Genomic DNA, 17824 nt, shown 5'->3' with positions numbered 1-17824 from the left:
TCTGAAAATCTAAGTACACTATATCCCCTTGTCCACATGCTTTTTGACCCCCTCAAAGAATTCTAGTAGATTGGTGAGGCATGATTTCCCTTTACAAATACCGTGTTGACTCTTCCCCAACAAATTACGTTCATCTGTGTGTCTGACAATTTTGTGCTTTACTATAGTTTCAACCAGTTTGCCTGGTACTGAAGTCAGGCTTACGGGCCTGTAATTGCTGGGATCATCTCCAGAGCCCTTTTTAAACATTGGCATCACATTAGCTATCCTCCAGTCACTTGGTACAGAACCTGATTTAAATGATAGGTTACAAACTACAGTTAGTAGTTCGGCAATTTCACATTTGAGTTCCTTCAGAACTCTTGGGTGAATTCCATCTGGTCCTGGAGACCTATTACTGTTTAGTTTATCAATTTGTTCCAAAACCGAACCTCAATCAATGACAGTTGCTCAGATTGTCACCTAAAAAGAATACTCAGGTTTGGGAATTTCCCTCACATCCTCAGCCATGAAGACAGGTGCAAGAATTCATTTAGTTTCTCCGTAATGGCCTTATCATTCTTGAGTGCTCCGTTAGCATCTCGATTGTCCAGTGGTCCCAGGGGTTGTTTAGCAGGCTTCCTGCTTCTGATATACTTAAAAAAAAAATTTGCTATTGCTTTTTGAGTCTTTGGCTAAGTGTTCTTCAAATATTTTTTTGGCCTTCCTAATTATATTTTTACACTTTATTTGCCAGAGTTTATGCTCCTTTCTATTTTCCTCAAAAGGATTTAATTTCCACTTTTTTAATGGATGCCTTTTTGTCTCTCACTGCTTCCTTTACTTTGTTGTTTAGCCACGGTGGCACTTTTTTGGTGTTCTTACTATTTTTTTGAATTTGGGGTATACATTTAAGTAGAGCCTCTACTAGGGTATCTTTAAAAAGTTTCCATGCAGCTTGCAAGGATTTCACTTTTGGCACTGTACTTTTTAATTTCTGTTTAACTAACTTCCTCATTTTTGTGTAATCCCCCTTTCTGAAATTAAATGCTACTGTGTTGGGCTGCTGTGGTGTTTTCCCTGCCACAGGGATGTTAAATGTAATTATATTCTGGTCACTATTACCAAGCGGTCCAGCTGTATTCACCTCTTGGACCAGATCCTGTCCTGCACTTAGGACTAAATCAAGAATTGCCACTCCTCTTGTGGATTCCAGAACTAGCTGCTCCAAGAAGCAGTCATTTAAGGTGTCAAGAAACTTTATTTCTGCATCCCGTCCTGAGGTGACATGTGCCCAGTCAATATGGGGAGAGTTGAAATCCCCCATTATTATTGAGTTTTTTATTTTTATAGCCTCTCTAATCTCCCTGAGCATTTCACAGTCACTATCACCATCCTGGTCAGGTCCCTACTGCTATATTCTTATTCTTAGAGCACGGAATTACTATTCGTAGAGATTCTATGATACAGTTTGGTTCATTTAAGGTTTTTACTTCATTTGATTCTACGTTTTCTTTCACGTATAGTGCCACTCTGCCACCAGCACGACCTGTTCTGTCCTTTCGATATAGTTTGTTCCCTGGTATTACTGCGTCCCGTTGATTATCCGCATTCCACGAAGTTTCTGTGATGCCTATTATATCAATATCCTCATTTAATACGAGGCACTCTAGTTCACCCATTTTATTATTTAGACTTCTAGCATTTATATACAAGCACTTTAAAAACTTGTCACTTTTTAGCTGTCTGCCATTACATGATGTAATTGAATGGGATTCTTTTTCATTTGACTGTTTCTTATCAGATCCTACCTGTACTTTATCCTCGTCCATTCTCTCCTCTTTACTAGGACATAGAGAATCTCCATTAATAAATCCTCCCCTAAGGGATGCCTCTGTCCAAACCATGGTGCTCCTTCACACCTGTCAGCTTTCCCCCCACCCTTAGTTTAAAAACTGCTCTATGACCCTTTTAATGTTAAGTGCCAGCAACCTGGTTCCATTTTGGTTTAGGTGGAGCCCATCCTTCCTGTATAGCAGGGGTGGCCAAGCTGAGCCTGAGAAGGAGCCAGAATTTACCAATGTACATTGCCAAAGAGCCACAGTAATACATCAGCAGGCCCACATCAACTCCCCGACCCGTTCCCAGCGCCTCCCACCCACTGTGAGCCCCACCCATCAGTGCCTCCTGCTCCCTCCCTGCATCTCCCGATCAGCTGTTTCGTGGCGTGCAGGAGACAGCGGGGGGGGGGAGGGCGGAAAGGAGTGAGGGCATGGCAAACTCAGGGGAGGGGATGCGAAGGGGTGGAGTCGGGGCAGGGTCTGTGATAGAACCAGAGGTTGAGCAGTGGGCACCCCCCGGCACATTGGAAAGTTGGCACCTGTCGCTCCTGCCCCAGGGTCGGTGCCTATACAAGGAGCTGCATATTAACTTCTGAAGAGCCACAGGTTGGCCACCCGTGCTGTATAGGCTCCCCCTTTCCCAAAAGTTTCCCCAGTTCCTACTAAATCTAACCCCCTCCTCCCTACACCATCATCTCATCCCCGCATTGAGACCCTGCACTTCTGCCTGTCTAACTGGCCGTGCACGTTGAACTGGAAGCATTTCAGAGAATGCCACCATAGAGATCCTGGACTTCAATCTCTTACCTAGCAGCCCACATTTTGCCTCCAGGACCTCTCCCCTATCCTTCCATATGTCATTGGTACCTACATGTACCACGACCACCAATTCCTCCCCAGCACTACACATAAGTCTATCTAGATGTCTTGAGAGATTCGCAACCTTCGCACGTGGCAGGTAAGTCACCATGCGGTTCTCCCAGTCATCGCAAACCCAGCTATGATCAAATCTCCCACAAATATTACCTTTCAACCATTCGCTGATCAGAACCTTTTCTCGGGCTTAATGGGTATTCTTTTCTAGTGTAGAAAGGACCTTAGAAAGTGGGAAAACAGTGCCTGGAGCAGGGCCGTCCCTAGCTATTTGGGGGAGGGGGCTGGCCTCAGGCCTCCATGGGAGGGGGGTGCTGGCCACTTGCTGTGACCCTGCCCTAGCCTGCTCTGCTCCCCTGGCTCCCAGCCACACCGCCGGCGAGTGCTGGGGGGCGGTTCCCCGCTCCCCCCAAGCCTGGGAGCCAGGGGAGCGGAGCAGGCTGGGGCTGGGTCACTCCACTTTCCGCAGGAAGTGGCCAGCCCCCTTCCTACCCCCGTCCCCCACGGAGGCCTGGGGCCAGCTCCCCCGGCTCCCACCTGTGGAGAACCACCCCCCAGCACTCACCGGTGGCGCGGCTGGGAGCCAGGGACGCGGAGCAGGCTGGGGCTGGGTGACTCCACTTACCATGCCGTGAGTGCAGGGTCAGGCCTGGCTGCAATCTTCAGGGGAGTGGGAGTAGGGCTGGGGCGGGAAGACGCGGGGTTGGGGCGGAGCAGGGGTGGGGCCTGGGAAAGAGCCAGAGCAGTGGCTGGAGCAGCACACAGCTGCACAGGGCACCCAAATTTCCTGGTGCCCTACCCAGCTGCGTGCTTTACGTATGGGTAAGGACGGCCTTGGCCTGGAGCATAGCAGCGTATAGCAGTGAGGTTTTGAAAGTGATCCGGTCTCCAGCTGGCACCTGAGTGTCTAGACATCTTGGGCACTGAGTGCTGAGAGCATATTTGGAAAGAGCACATCACAATCTGCTTTGACAATCCCCTTTCTCAGTACCCACAACTTGGTGGAAAATACAATGCAGAGCTTCCAACAGAGGCACTTTGAAATTTCCCCTGAAGGGGACTTGCCCAAGGTCATACAGGAAGTCTGTAGCTTTCAGCCAGGAATAGCATTCTGGTCTTCAGGCTTCTAGTACTGTGCTTTTACCACAAGATCTTCCTCCTCCTCTATGTCATCTTAAACAAATACAAATACAGTCTGACAGTAGAACAACAATGGCTAACTGGAGATATGCATTTCTATTAATTGAGCCTTTCTGTACATAAATATTGCCTATTCTAATATCTGTCTTCTAAATTTTATTGTTAGTTTCTCATTCATTGTACATGTATAGAAAAGGCTTGGCAAATATACAATTAATTAGGTATATTTTTAAAGGTAAAATGCAAGTCTAAGATGATGAGATATATTTCCCTCTAGATACATAAGGATGTATATGAGCTTCCTGAATGTTGAGATCATGTGTGTATTCCTAAATGAGAACAATAGTATTTCTTGTACAATCCACATTTCTAAATGCACCGTTCAAGGGAGGTCTAAGAGCAACAGACATATTAGTCCAACTCCATTGACATCAACAGAGGTTTAGTGATTTAGACTGGCTGAGTATCTGTCCCCATATGTGAAAACACACCAGGAAAGATAATTTCTTTGGGGGAAAAATGGGGGGTGGGCAAGGGCAGATAAAGTATTCCACCAAGAATTTGTAAAATATATATTTTTCAAGTGTTTCGGCCTGGTTGCCTGAGTTCCTCCTGTCAAGTGATAAGCAGCCTTGATTCCCATTAACTTCAGCTGAATCTCATGGTGGTCAGCACCTTATGAAGGTGCTCAACATCTTGCAGCATTGGGCCATTCTAGATTGTGCCTATAGCAACACTTATAATTAAGAATGTCCGACAATTTCCATTATAAAACCCTGTTTTCAATTGTTTCTAATATTGCCCCACTGGGATTTAAATTTGGCATGCTAGGTGTATGTTTCTAGCTGACTTCTAGAAAACTGCAAAAACAATTTAGGCATTTCTCAGAATGAGGCTAGGGAAAAATACATTCCTTTTGCCCATGTTAAAAAAATTCTTATCTTTTTAATTGAGAAGATCTATACATGCCCCATACATTGGAACAAGAAGGTGACCTTTGGCAGGGGGATTGCCCTGATGTTAGGGATGGCCTTCTGCTGTCCCCATGAAAATCTGATGAAATTTGGTCAAGGTATGAGCTTCTGAAAATCTCAATTTGCACATGCTCAGAAGACACTTTCTAGTTTGGCAGCTAAATTCTCTGAAGATTCTATCTGAACTGAGGATGCTCCTTCTGAAGATTGTGGGGGATGAGCAGGATTTTCCCTGCTGTGGCACTGGGCACAGGAGCTGAGTGCAGGGAGATTCTCTCTCTTGTGCTCTCACTGATTCTGCTGGTGCCCAGGGAGTGGGGAGGAGAAGGAGGAAGCTGCTTGACAGAATGGTGAGGAGCCAGGATGAGGGGACTGCAAAGGGTATGTGACGGGATCCGCCGGGGTACAACCTGGAACTGGGGTACTGCTCTGCCCTCTTAACTCTCCAGCCTGGGCTGTCTCTCTCAATGTTTTGCTAGTGACAAGCAGCAAACCCCTCCAGGTGCTGTTATCACTCATGCTCCCTGAGTTACTCTTGAATCACACAGAGAAAGGTATCACTAAATCTCCCCAGCCCTGTACCCCAGAAGCCTGGCCAGTGTAAGTTCATTACCCAGTCCGCCCCTCCCTCGATGTAGAGAGGGCACATGCTAGTCTTTGTAAACTGAGCAGAGATTTCCCAATCACTTCAATCAAAACACACTGTTTTAGGTTAAACATATAACAGATTTATTAACTATTAGAAAGAAAGATAGATGTTAAGTGGTAGGCAGAGATAGTTACCAAAGAAAGGTCAGAGATAGTTACCAAAGAAAATAAAAAGGTAAGCATGCAGTCTAAATCTTAAACTTTATTAGTCTAGGCAGTATTTGGACCAAGTAGTTTTTCTCACCCCACTGGATGTTTCAGGTTGTTTACAGTTCTTAATATACAGGCTTCCCCTTTAAGCCTGGGACCAGTCTCCTCAGTTCAAGTCTCTGTTTTCCAGCGTTCTTGTTGCTTCCAGTGGAGGAGGGGAGGAGAAAGGTAAAGACATGATGCCGCTGTCCCTTATTTTATATCCTCAGTCCATGTGCCTGGAAAACACTAGCCCAGACATGTCCTGGTGTGCTCTGCTGGGTCACAGGGTTGAGCAATCCTCCATTGTGTGATGCTTGCACAACTCTTTTACAGCATTGTAAATCCCTTGATTACAACTCCCCTGCTGATTAATGGTCGTTTACCACCCTCCTGGGAGTGGGTTACCTCCTTTGTTGTCACTGGAGAACTAGCAGTGGAGACTCTCAAACTACAACATATGTCAGTAACAGTCATACAGCAAAATCTCATAACTTCCTACACACTAATGATATTCATATTTTGACAGAACACTGGGTTTCAGCAGATCATGACTTTTCATTTGATATCTTACATGGCGTGCTTTTTATGAAATATAATTATATGTTGGGTGAATACGGGGTTCCAGGGAACGGCTTTGAGATACAGCGTGCCAAAGGTGGAGACTGGGATGAGGAACTGGGAGGTAGGGTATCTGAGACAAGGAGCTGGGGAATTGTGTTGAGTTGCTGACGGGGTTGTAGAACGAAACTGGGATTTGGACATGCAGAGGCTGGACAAGCCAGGGGCAGAAGAGGTCAGGCATTGAGGGTACAGGGGTAGAAGGATCTGTAACCAGTAGAACACCCTCCCCATAGAACCTGGAATAAAACCCAGTATTCCTGGGCCTCAACATTCATCTGTTGTCAGCAAACAGCTGTGAAACCAACCGAAGGGAGTTAAATACTCAACTTCCACTGAATTCCAGTGAGAGTTGGGCACCTGTTTCCTTTAGGTGTCTTGAAAACTTCAGTCCTACTGTTTATGTTCCTCACCTTAATACCATACTTTCTGTCTTAGGTATGTCTACACTGCAGTTAAAGGTGTGATTGCCACATGAGTAGACATGTGTGACAGATATTAAAACCGCATACAGTATTTTTCGGGCAACATATTGTATGAAGTTTATGTATCACAGTGGGCCAGAGATTGTATGTATGGTTGTGCTCTGTTCCATGGGGGAGGGTTATTGCAACTCCTTCAGGAATCAAAAACAGTAGGGGGTGCTTGAGGTGAATCACTTAGGTTTTAAACACCTCCAGAGAATTACCACCCCCAGAGAATCTTGCATATACTGGTTCAAACTAGGTTTTCCAGAGAGCAACAGACAAAGAAAGGGCTTTGGCATAAAAAGGCTTCATTCAAATTGACTCAGGGCCTTCTTTCTGATCCAGCAAACAGACAGGACCTGCTGTCTTAAGCAGGATCACAACTCTTGCAGAAGGATTGAAAAGACTTTGGCCTATTAGGGCCCCATAAGATTGATGGGTGACCTCTGGTAAGGTGCTTGCATGCATATAGGAACTTCTGTTTTTTTACATGTTTTCTCTATAATGCTTTTGCCTTAAGAATAAATGGGCTTATTTAGAAAGAGCTGTGTAGTAATTTGTGATTACTGGCAATAACCTCAGAGAGAAAGCAAAGCACAGGCCTGCCCTTTTAGCAGACTGGCTTGCTGGGGATATCACAGTGTAAGGCTGGGAGATGTGCAGCCTTAAAACCTACTCAGAAAGGAGACAGACCTGCGTCTCTGCCCAAGAAAGGTGACATCTGGGAACCAGAAATCTTATGTGGGTGCCCTTGAGTGACCATGTAGAGGGAAGACTTGTGCAGTTACCCTGAAACTGTGACAATATAAATATATATATTAGTCTTGCTGGTAATACTGAATCTCAGCTGAACTCATCAATGTGGTATAATGGGGTATCCAAACCCCACACTGGGCTGAAAGAGGTTAAAGGACAGTACTGAGCCCTGGTAGCCCCACCCCTCCATCCCTGCAGACCATGCTCCAACTGGAGAAGAGGTTGAAAAGGGAGCAATCCCATTTTGAAGGGGGAGGTTGAGGAACCTGACAGACTTATCCTGAAGGCTCCTGAGAAGGGTGCTGGAGAAGCCTCCCTGAAGGAATATGACTGTATGCTGAGTCCATTTGGGGTAATGGTTTGGTTACCTTTTCCTTTTCTTTTCACTGTATCTGGGACTGACCACTGAGAGAGGAAAGCAGCAGCAAGAAGTGACCAAGGGGAGGTAACTCAGAGGGCACCTTTGGGGGCCAGGCACTGTTGACACTCTTAGGGCCCTGGGTCGGAGCCTAGTGGAGTGGGTGGGCTCAGGCTCCCCTACCACTGCCCTTACTACAGGAGGGACTTGAATCACCTATACTGCTCACTGTACCTCTGAGTAGTGGTGAGCCAGCACTGTGAGACTGACTCTCTGGGAGAGGGTAGTAGGTGAGCTTACCACTAGGCAATCTTAACCCACAAGGACCCTATTACAGGGGGTGTTATGGGGCCCTGAAAGAAGGTAGATGTTTAGATATAAGAGAGCAGTAAAACCACAGCAATATGGTAAGTGACTGACTGTATGTACAGAATTCAGTTCTTACAGAGGAAAGATAGTGAGTGGGCTGTGACTGAAAAAGCAAGAGACCTTCTATCTTCTATGAAGAAACTGACAGCAAAGACAGCTGATAGAATCTAGCAAATTAATATCTCCTGGAATTATATTATATATGGAATCATATTATATATATGGAATTATATATAATATAAATAAAATCAACAAGTAGACTCCTCCACATCAAGGGCCTAGTCAAGCACTCCTTTCTTACTCAAAACTCCCACTGACTCTATTTGGAGTTCAGGGAGCACAAGGAATGTAGGATCAGGCCCCTAGCTTCTTAGCGCCTAACAGAAGAGAACATTGCTCTTCCCGTACATTGCTTTCATAGCATTCTAACATTGCTCTTCCTGTACATTGCCCCTAAATTCACATACCCTCACAATCACTTTCTCAACTTGAATAGTTAAATCAGGTCAGGGGTCTGGTGAGAGTGAGAGGTATAATTAAATTCTTGCAGAGTCCAGATGTATTCTGGGAAGTTGTTCGGTACAGGTGCAGAGAATGTGTTTACTGATGGTGAGAGGAAAAAAATAGGAGTGGTGGGAAAGTCACCCACGTCTGCACCCAACCTTGTGAAGGGCTGTCCTGTGCCATTTGGGCGGCCATGACCTAACCTTTTACCTGTGTAGTTATAGTTCAAACCAAAGACTTAAAATAAATTAATTGGCTACAGTTCTAGCTCAGGGATACTGGGAATATGAAGACTAAGGGCCAGATTGATCTGTTAATCTTTATAAATTCAGAACAAGCTCATTGACTTCAAGCATAAATGAGATCAGAATTTGGCCCTCGGAAATGCAAAGGGAGAAACCCACCTTAAAGGATAAATAAAGCTCTGTGGTCCTGGTCCTGCTGCAGTGAAGTCAGTGGGAATGTTAACACTGATGTTAATGGGAGGAGAAACAGCCACTAAGTGCATTGAGCTGTAACAGACGGAGAAATCTGCAGATGCCTGCCTACTCTGATAATTATTCAAGGAATCAGGTAGAAGAAGAGTAGGTAATTTGGGAATTACTATACTCAAGAGGAAAATATTTTTTTCCGCTAATCTATTTTGCCTCTTTTCACAATGCCTGTTTTAGTAACGTAAGCAAGGGGCTGTATAAATGCATATTCTTACTTCTTATGACTGTGGAGCGTATGTTCCACTTTGATTCTGTGCATTTTGACATGTGGCAAAGGATTATCTGTATTGTTTTTTCCCCAGTATGCGTTAAACTACTTTTAATCCATATTTTCAACTGAAAACTCATCTCCGTGCTTAGGAAGTGCATCCTCACAGCAGAATACTTTGAGTTGGGGAAAGCATAGTATTTCCTGACTGGCAGTTATGCACATGCCAGAAAATCTGAAACCCAATGGGAAATGCAGGAAAGGATTTCTCCACTTTGAGTTCCAGTCCTCACGCTCAAACCCATCCAGAAATACTCCTCAGGCACTGTGACCTGAATCCTGGAGGATGTTAGGTGCTAAGGCTCTTTAGGAAATCCCACTCAGTGCCTACCTGCAACTTTCAACACCTACATACCCTCAAAAACCATGCCCATAGTGGCCGCTCTTGTGCCAACACCAACGAGGGCCTGTGGAATAGAGTTTTCAAGGAAAGTGGTGGGAGCCCCATCTCTTGAGATGAGAGCCAGGAGGAAAATATTCAGCAGATAATTTTTGAAAAATAATATATTTGCATATTTGTATTCAGTAAATTACCTGAGGATAATTTCTTTCCATTTTTCCTGGATCCACAGATTTTAAGGACAGAAGGAAAGGACCATCTAGTCCAGTGGTTTTCAACCTGTGATTCGTGGATCCCTAGGGATCTGCAGACTATGTCTAGGGGGTCATTACCATAAAACAGTGGTATTCAACCCGTGGTCAGCAGACCCCTGAGGGGCCCCAGACTATGTCTAAGATTTTCAAAGGGGCCACATATCCATTCAAAATTTTTTAGGGGTCTGCACATGAAAAAAGGTTGAAAACCACTTATCTAGTCTGATTTATATAATACATTTGCCGAGCTTTACTTGACACAAGATTAGACTAGATAAAGCACTAGACATTGCATTAGAGGCCAATTCTGCCTTGAGTACGGGATGGGCTTTCTATCATTGTAACTCCATTGACACAGAAGACTTGGGTGCAGTGTTCTTCTGACAGTCTACCTTTGTCATTATTAACACCTGAATGGAAACCTCTCTGTAATTTCTCTCTGTGAATCCTGTTTATTTGTATGTACTCTTTTGTGAAGGAAATGCATGACATGCAATGCTTAATGGAAAGCATGACTCTTGTGTACTGACATGTCCTTTGCAGTTTAGCTTTGGTGTCTGGATAATGAGGAAATCATGTGAAATGATTCATACTGAAGCCGTAAACTGGAAGGAATTTGAAATGAAATCAATACAAGAGCAATTTTGAGGAATAGCAAACTGATAATAGAAGCAAGCTGAAGGAGCAGAATTATTTATTTCTGTTCCAAATTAACTTTTATTATTACATTGAGTTCATATGAGAATAAAATAATAATAATAAAGTGTTTTTCTGTAGCACCTTTCAGTTAAGGATTTCAAAGTCTTTTACAACATCAAATAATTACACCATCCATTCCATTCCCCTTGGAGTGCAGGATCCCTACAATAAAAGTTGCCCACCTATACAAGGTACAAACTTGAGAGTAACATTTAGGTATCCTGAATTTTTTCTAAACTAGAGAAAAATTATAGGAGTTCAGCTGTGTCTTCAGTGCTTGTATTTGCAAATGTAATACAGAAGCCTGGAGAATTTCCATGGATGAATATTATTATTAGCTGGCCAATGCACTGATAGGGATCAGGACAGAGCCATGGGAAGTCAGAGCTGCTTTCTGTATTTAGGTTCAGTCCCTCGTTAAAGTTCCCCCTTCTGGGGAGAATGAGAAAAAGTGCACCTCTCCCAAATGCCTCCCAGTTATGTAAAACAAAACATGTCGCTCTCAATTCTGACCAACACCCTGTGCAATTCTACGGGGGAGCAATGGGGTAAGTCAGCAGAAGCTGGATCATGTTCTTTTAGATATTGCTATGCAGTTTAGCCACAAAGGGATCATTAGTCAAACAGTGTGATTGCTAACTTTTATTTTCCCTTACTGTTGGACTCCATATCATGGACTGAGTATCTGTGAATTACCAACAGGAAATCAATTTGAATCCTATGGAAATAGTAATTCTGGTATGAAAGTAAACTTGTGCTCATTGAAGCTGAGGATCTTAACTTTATATGAATCATTATGAATTGCTAATTAAGCTACAATGAGCTTCCATACTTTTGTATTAGTGTTTTCTACAAGGTCTTCAGGTCTTATTGTTTCCATAATGTTACAAGTTCTGAATAGATTTTGTAAGCTTCAAGTCACTGTATGCAATTGGAATTCCTTGTATGGTATTCATTCAGTGCTTTGTTTTTACATATTGGATCTGCTTTATAAATTATTATATTGATCCCTTGAAAATTATTAACAATTAAACTAGTTTGAGTGTGAGTGCTTGGAAGATGTGGTAGTTCACTGTTCTCAGAGGGTTGACGGTGAGGTCCTAACACTGGTTACAGAAGTATAGCAATTCTTTCTGATTGTTCTGTTTTGCATTAAGGGATTTACCAGTGTTTCCTCTGGAATGTGGAAATTCACTCATTATGTAAAGCTGCTACTAATGCAAGCTGGGCTAATGTAATCTTTGACCTTGAAATCCCACTTTGAAAACTTTTTTATTTTGTGCAACAGTATGATTACCTAATATCCTGTGCTATTATTGTCTAGTGGTTAGAACAGAGGAATGGAATCATTTCTGCTTTTCGTTGCCAGATTTGCAAATGACACTCTGCAACCTTGGACATTTTATTTATTTAACCTCTTTGCACCTCAGTTTATAGCCTCCTATAGAATGGATATAAAATTACCTGCCTCTCAAGCCTGGTCTACACTATGAGGTTAGGTGGAATTTAGCCACATTAGGTCGATTTTTATAATGAATGCGTCTACACAACCAACCCCCTTCCACCGACCTAAAGGCCTCTTAAAATTGACTGCTGTACTCCTCCCTGACGAGGGGAGTAGTGCTAAAATCGAACTTCCTGGGTTGAATTTGGGGTAGTGTAGACACTGTGCTGTGCAATTTGATGGTATTGGCCTCTGGGCACCATCCCAGAGTGCTCCAGTGTGACCGCTCTGAACAGCACTTTCAACTCCGATGCATTAGGCAGGTACACAGGAAAAGCACCGGGAACTTTTGAATTTCATTTCCTGTTTGGTCAGCATGGCGAGCTCAGCAGAACAGGTGATCATGCAGTCCCCCCAGAATTGCAAACGAGCCCCAGCATGGAGCGAACGGGAGACTCTGGATCTGATTGCTGTGTGGGGAGAAGAATCTGTGCAGGCAGAACTCTGATCCAGCAGAAGAAATGCTGATATAGATGCCAAAATCGCACAAGGCATTGTGAAGAGAGGCTACACCAGGAATGCACAGCAGTACTGCATGAAAATTAAGGAGCTCAGGCAAGCCTACCAAAAGACAAAGGAGGCAAATGGTCGCTCCGGGTCAGAGCCCCAGACATGCCGCTTCTATGATCAGCTGCATGCCAGTCTAGGGGGGGACCCTACCAGTACCCCAATATTCTCCGTGGACACCTGCAAGGTGGCAGCCTCACGCAACACAGATGAGGATTTTTTGGAGGAGGAGGAGGAGAATGCGCAGCAGGCAAATGGAAAATCCTTTCTCCCTGGCAGCCAGGACCTCTTCATAGAATCAGAGAATATCAGGGTTGGAAGGGACCTCAGGAGATCATCTAGTCCAACCCCCTGCTCAAAGCAGGACCAATCCCCAACTAAATCATCGCAGCCAGGGCTTTGTCAAGCCTGACCTTAGAAACCGCTAAGGAAGGAGATTCCACCACCTCCCTAGGTAACCCATTCCAGTGCTTCACCACCCTCCTAGTGAAAAAGTTTTTCCTAATACCCAACCTAAACATCCCCCACTGCAACTTGAGACCATTGCTCCTTTTTCTGTCATCTGCCACCACTGAGAACAGTCTAGATCCATCCTCTATGGAACCCCCTTTCAGGTAGTTGAAAGCAGCTATCAAATCCCCCCCTCATTCTTCTCTTCTGAAGACTAAATAATCCCAGTTCCCTCAGCCTCTCCTCATAAATCACGTGCTCAAGCTCCCTAAGCATTTTTGTTGCCCTCCGCTGGACTCTTTCCACTTGTCCACATCCTTCTTGTAGTGTGGGGCCCAAAACTGGACACAGTACTCCAGATGAGGCCTCACAAATGCCGAATAGAGGGGAATGATCACATCCCTCGATCTGCTGGCAATGCTCCTACTTATGCAGCCCAAAATGCCGTTAGCCTTCTTGGCAACAAGGGCACACTGCTGACTCATATCCAGCTTCTCGTCCACTGTAACCCCAGGTCCTTTTCTGCAGAACTGCTGCCTAGCCACTCGGTCCTTAGTCTGTAGCAGTGCATTGGATTCTTCTGTCCTAAGTGCAGGACTCTGCACTTGTCTTTGTTGAACCTCATCAGATTTCTTTTGGCCCAATCCTCTACTTTGTCTAGGTCCCTCTGTATCCTATCCCTACCCTCCAGCGTATCTCCCACTCCTCCCAGTTTACTGTCATCTGCAAACTTGCTGAGAGTGCAATCCACACCATCCTCCAGATCATAAATGAAGATATTGAACAAAACTGGCCCCAGGACCGACCCTTGGGGCACTCCGCTTGATACTGGCTGCCAACTAGACATGGAACCATTGATCAATACCCATTGAGCCCGATGATCTAGGCAGCTTTCTATCCACCTTATAGTCCATTCATCCAGCTCATACTTCTTTAACATGCTGTCAAGAATACTGTGGGAGACCATATCAAAAGCTTTGCTAAAGTCAAGGAATAACATGTCCACTGCTTTCCCCTCATCCACAGAGCCAGTTATCTCATCCTAGAAGGCAATTAGATTAGTCAGGCATGACTTGCCCTTGGTGAATCCATGCTGACTATTCCTGATCACTTTCCTCTCCTTTAAGTGCTTCAAAATTGATTCCTTGAGGACCTGCTCCATGATTTTTCCAGGGACTGAGGTGAGGTTGACTGGCCTGTAGTTCCCCGGATCCTCCTCCTTCCCTTTTTTAAAGATGAGCACTACATTAGCCTTTTTCCAGTCATCCAGGACCTCCCCTGATTGTCATGAATTTTCAAAGATAATGGCCAATGGCTCTGCAATCACATCCGCCACCTCCTTTAGCACCCTCGGATGCAGTGCATCCAGCCTCATGGACTTGTGCTCATCCAGCTTTTCTAAATAGTCCTGAACCACTTCTTTCTCCACAGAGGGCTGGTCACCTCCTCCCCATACTGTGTTGCCCAGTGCACTAGTCTGGGAGCTGACCTTGTTTGTGAAGACAGAGGCAAAAAAAACATTGAGTACATTAGCTTTTTCCACATCCTCTGTCACTAGGTTGCCTTCCCATTCAGTAAGGGGTCCACACTTTCCTTGACCTTTTTCTTGTTGCTAACATACCTGTGGAAACCCTTCTTGTTACTCCTAACATCCCTTGCTAGCTGCAACTCCAGGTGTGATTTGGCCTTCCTGATTTCACTCCTGCATGCATGAGCAATATTTTTATACTCGTCCCTGGTCATTTGTCCAAGCTTCCACTTCTTGTAAGCTTCTTCTTTTGTGTTTAAGATCAGCAAGGATTTCACTGTTAAGCCAAGCTGGTCACCCGCCAAATTTACTATTCTTTCTTCACATCGGAATGGTTTGTTCCTACAACCTCAGTAAGGATTCTTTAAAATACAGCCAGCTCTCCTTGACTCCTTTCCCTCTCATGTTATTCTCCCAGGGGATCCTGCCCATCAGTTCCCTGAGGGAGTTAAAGTCTGCTTTTCTGAAATCCAGGGTCCGTATTTTGCTGCTCTCCTTTCTTCCTTGTGTCAGGATCCTGAACTTGACCATCTCATGGTCACAGGTTCCCATCCACTTTTTCTTCCCCTACTAATTCCTCCCTGTTTGTTAGCAGCAGGTCAAGAAGAGCTCTGCCCCTAGCTGGTTCCTCCAGCACCTGCGCCTCACCCTGGAGCCAATACCCTCCCAGGGCCTATTGTTCCCGGATCTTGATGGCGGAGAAGGCACCTCTGGTGAGTGCACATTGTAACGATACTACAGGAGTGAAAAGCAATTGTGTTTAATGTTTGATTTGCCCTAAATAATTGGGATGCATTCGCATCCAGTACAGCTAATGGAAAAGTCTGTTAATGTGTCTGGGGATGGAGTGGGAATCCTCCAGGGACATCTCCATGAAGTTCTCCTGGAGGTACTCTGAAAGCTTTTGCAGAAGGTTTCTGGGGAGGGCTGCCTTATTTCGTCCTCCACAGTAGGACACTTTACCACACCAAGCCAGTAGTAAGTAGTTTGGAATCATTGCAGCACAAAGCATGGTAGTGACTGGTCCTGGGTTTTGGTCTCATTCATGCAACATTCAGTCTCTATCTTTCTGTGTCTACCTCAAGAGAGTGATATCATTCATGGTCACCTGGTTGAAATGGGAAGTTTTGTAAAGGAACAGTAATCCCCTCTCTTTGGTGATCCCCGACACATTAGACCCCCGGGCATGCTGGGCTGTTTGCACTTGGCTAAAAGGGATCATCCCGGAGAATAGTCACATGGGGGGAGGGGTGATGCACATCCACCCCAAAACCGCAGCCCCTCCTTTTAAACGGCAACCACAGCCCCTCCTTTTAAATGGCAAACACAACTGGCATTGGTTGCTACGGGAAAGGAGGGTGCTGCAGTTTGAAACCATTCCCACATGTTATGAATGTGGAAGAAGCCAACCCCACGTAACTTTTGGCTTACCAGGGCTGCCTGGAAACCGAATTCCATTGCCCAGCCGCGTGTGATGTGTCACCATACCGGCAGGTGCGCAATATAAAAGGCAAAATGCGACCTTGTACCTAAAACACATGTGCTGTCTGCTGTGAATTGCTTAATTCACTGTGAAAGAGTCTCTCTTTTGTTCTCAGAAATGTATCTTCTTAAAAGTCTACTCTCTCTTTTTTCCCCCATGCAGCTTCAAATGCTTCTATGTTCCCCGCATCAACTCCGTCCCTGAGGCTATTACAGATTAGAAGGCGAAAAAAACCGCACTCGTGATGACATGTTTTCAGAGTTCATACAGTCCTCTTGCACTGATAGGGCACAGCTGAATGCATGGAGGCATTTGGTGACAGAGGACAGGAAAGCATACAATGAGTGTGATCGGAAGACGCAGGAGAAGATGCTGAGGCTAATGGGGGAGCAAACGGACATGATGAGGCATCTGGTGAATCTGCAGGAAAGGCAATTAAAGCACAGACCACTGCTGCAGCCATTGTGTAACCGCCTGCCCTCCTCACCAAGTTCCATATCCTCCTCACCCAGATGCTCAAGAACACGGTGGGGAGGCTCTGGGCACCCAGTTACTCCACTCCAGAGGATGGCCCAAGCAGCAGAAGGCTGTCATTCAAACAGCTTTGATTTGTAGTGTGGCTACAATAAGCAATGTGGCCTTGTTCTTCCCTTCTCCCCCACCCCACCCCACCCGTTATCAAACCCTTTGTACACTGGGGCTTCCTTTTCCTAGTCAGCATTGTCAGTGATCTCAAGTTTTTTTAAATAAATAAAGAATTAATGGTTCAGAACAATAGGGACTTTATTTCCTGTGCCATCTGTGGTTGAAGAGGGGAGGGGGTTTGACTTACAGGGAAGTACATTCACCAAAGGGGATGGCTTTGCATAAAGGACAAACACACACAACTGTCACATCGTAGCCTGGTCAGTCATGAAACTGTTTTTCAAAGCCTCTCTGATGCGCAGCCTCAGTGTGCTCGTCTAATTGCCCTGGTGTCTGGCTGTTCAAAATTGGCCACCAGGCAATCTGCCTCAACCTCCCACCTGCCATAAATATCTCCCCCTTACAGATATTATGAAGCACACAGCAAGCATCAATAACAATGGGATTATTGCTTTCGCTGAGGTCTAACCTACTCAGCAAACTGCGCCAGCACCCTTTTAAACGTCCAAAGGCACATTCTACCACTATTCTGCACTTGCTCAGCCTATAGTTGAATTGCTCCTTACTTCTGTCCAGGCTGCCTGTGTACGGTTTCATGAGCCATGGGAGCAAGGGGTAGGCTGGGTCTCCAAGGATAGCTATTGGCATTTCAACATCCCTAACGGTAATTTTCTGGTCTAGGAAGAAAGTCCCTTCTTGCAGTTTTAAGAACAGCTGAGAGTTCCAAAAGATGTGAGTGTCATGCACCTTTCCCAACCATCCCACGCTGATGTCGGTGAAACGGCCCTTGTGATCCATCAATGCTTGCAACACCATTGAGAAGTACCCCTTGTGCTTTATGTACTCTTTGGCAAGGTTCTCCGGTGCCAAGATAGGGATATGCATTCTGTCTATCGCCCCACCACAGTTAGGGAACCCCATTTCAGCAAAGTC

At 45.1% G+C, this 17824-nt stretch overlaps 1 long non-coding RNA gene across 1 annotated transcript; it reads left to right on the top strand.

Moving 5' to 3' along the window:
• Window positions 1–11144: 11144 nt before the first annotated feature.
• On the top strand, window positions 11145–16966 carry LOC125642688 (uncharacterized). The gene is made up of 3 exons (XR_007358475.2): window positions 11145–11322; window positions 15359–15476; window positions 16409–16966. It is a non-coding gene; the product is annotated as an uncharacterized LOC125642688 (long non-coding RNA).
• The last annotated feature ends 858 nt before the right edge of the window (window positions 16967–17824 follow it).

Source organism: Caretta caretta, chromosome 9 (genome assembly GCF_965140235.1).
Source record: "Caretta caretta isolate rCarCar2 chromosome 9, rCarCar1.hap1, whole genome shotgun sequence".
In the NCBI taxonomy this organism is placed as follows: Eukaryota; Metazoa; Chordata; order Testudines; family Cheloniidae; genus Caretta; species Caretta caretta.
Note: the sequence above shows the minus strand (reverse complement) of the source record. Positions and strands in the feature narration are given on the sequence as shown.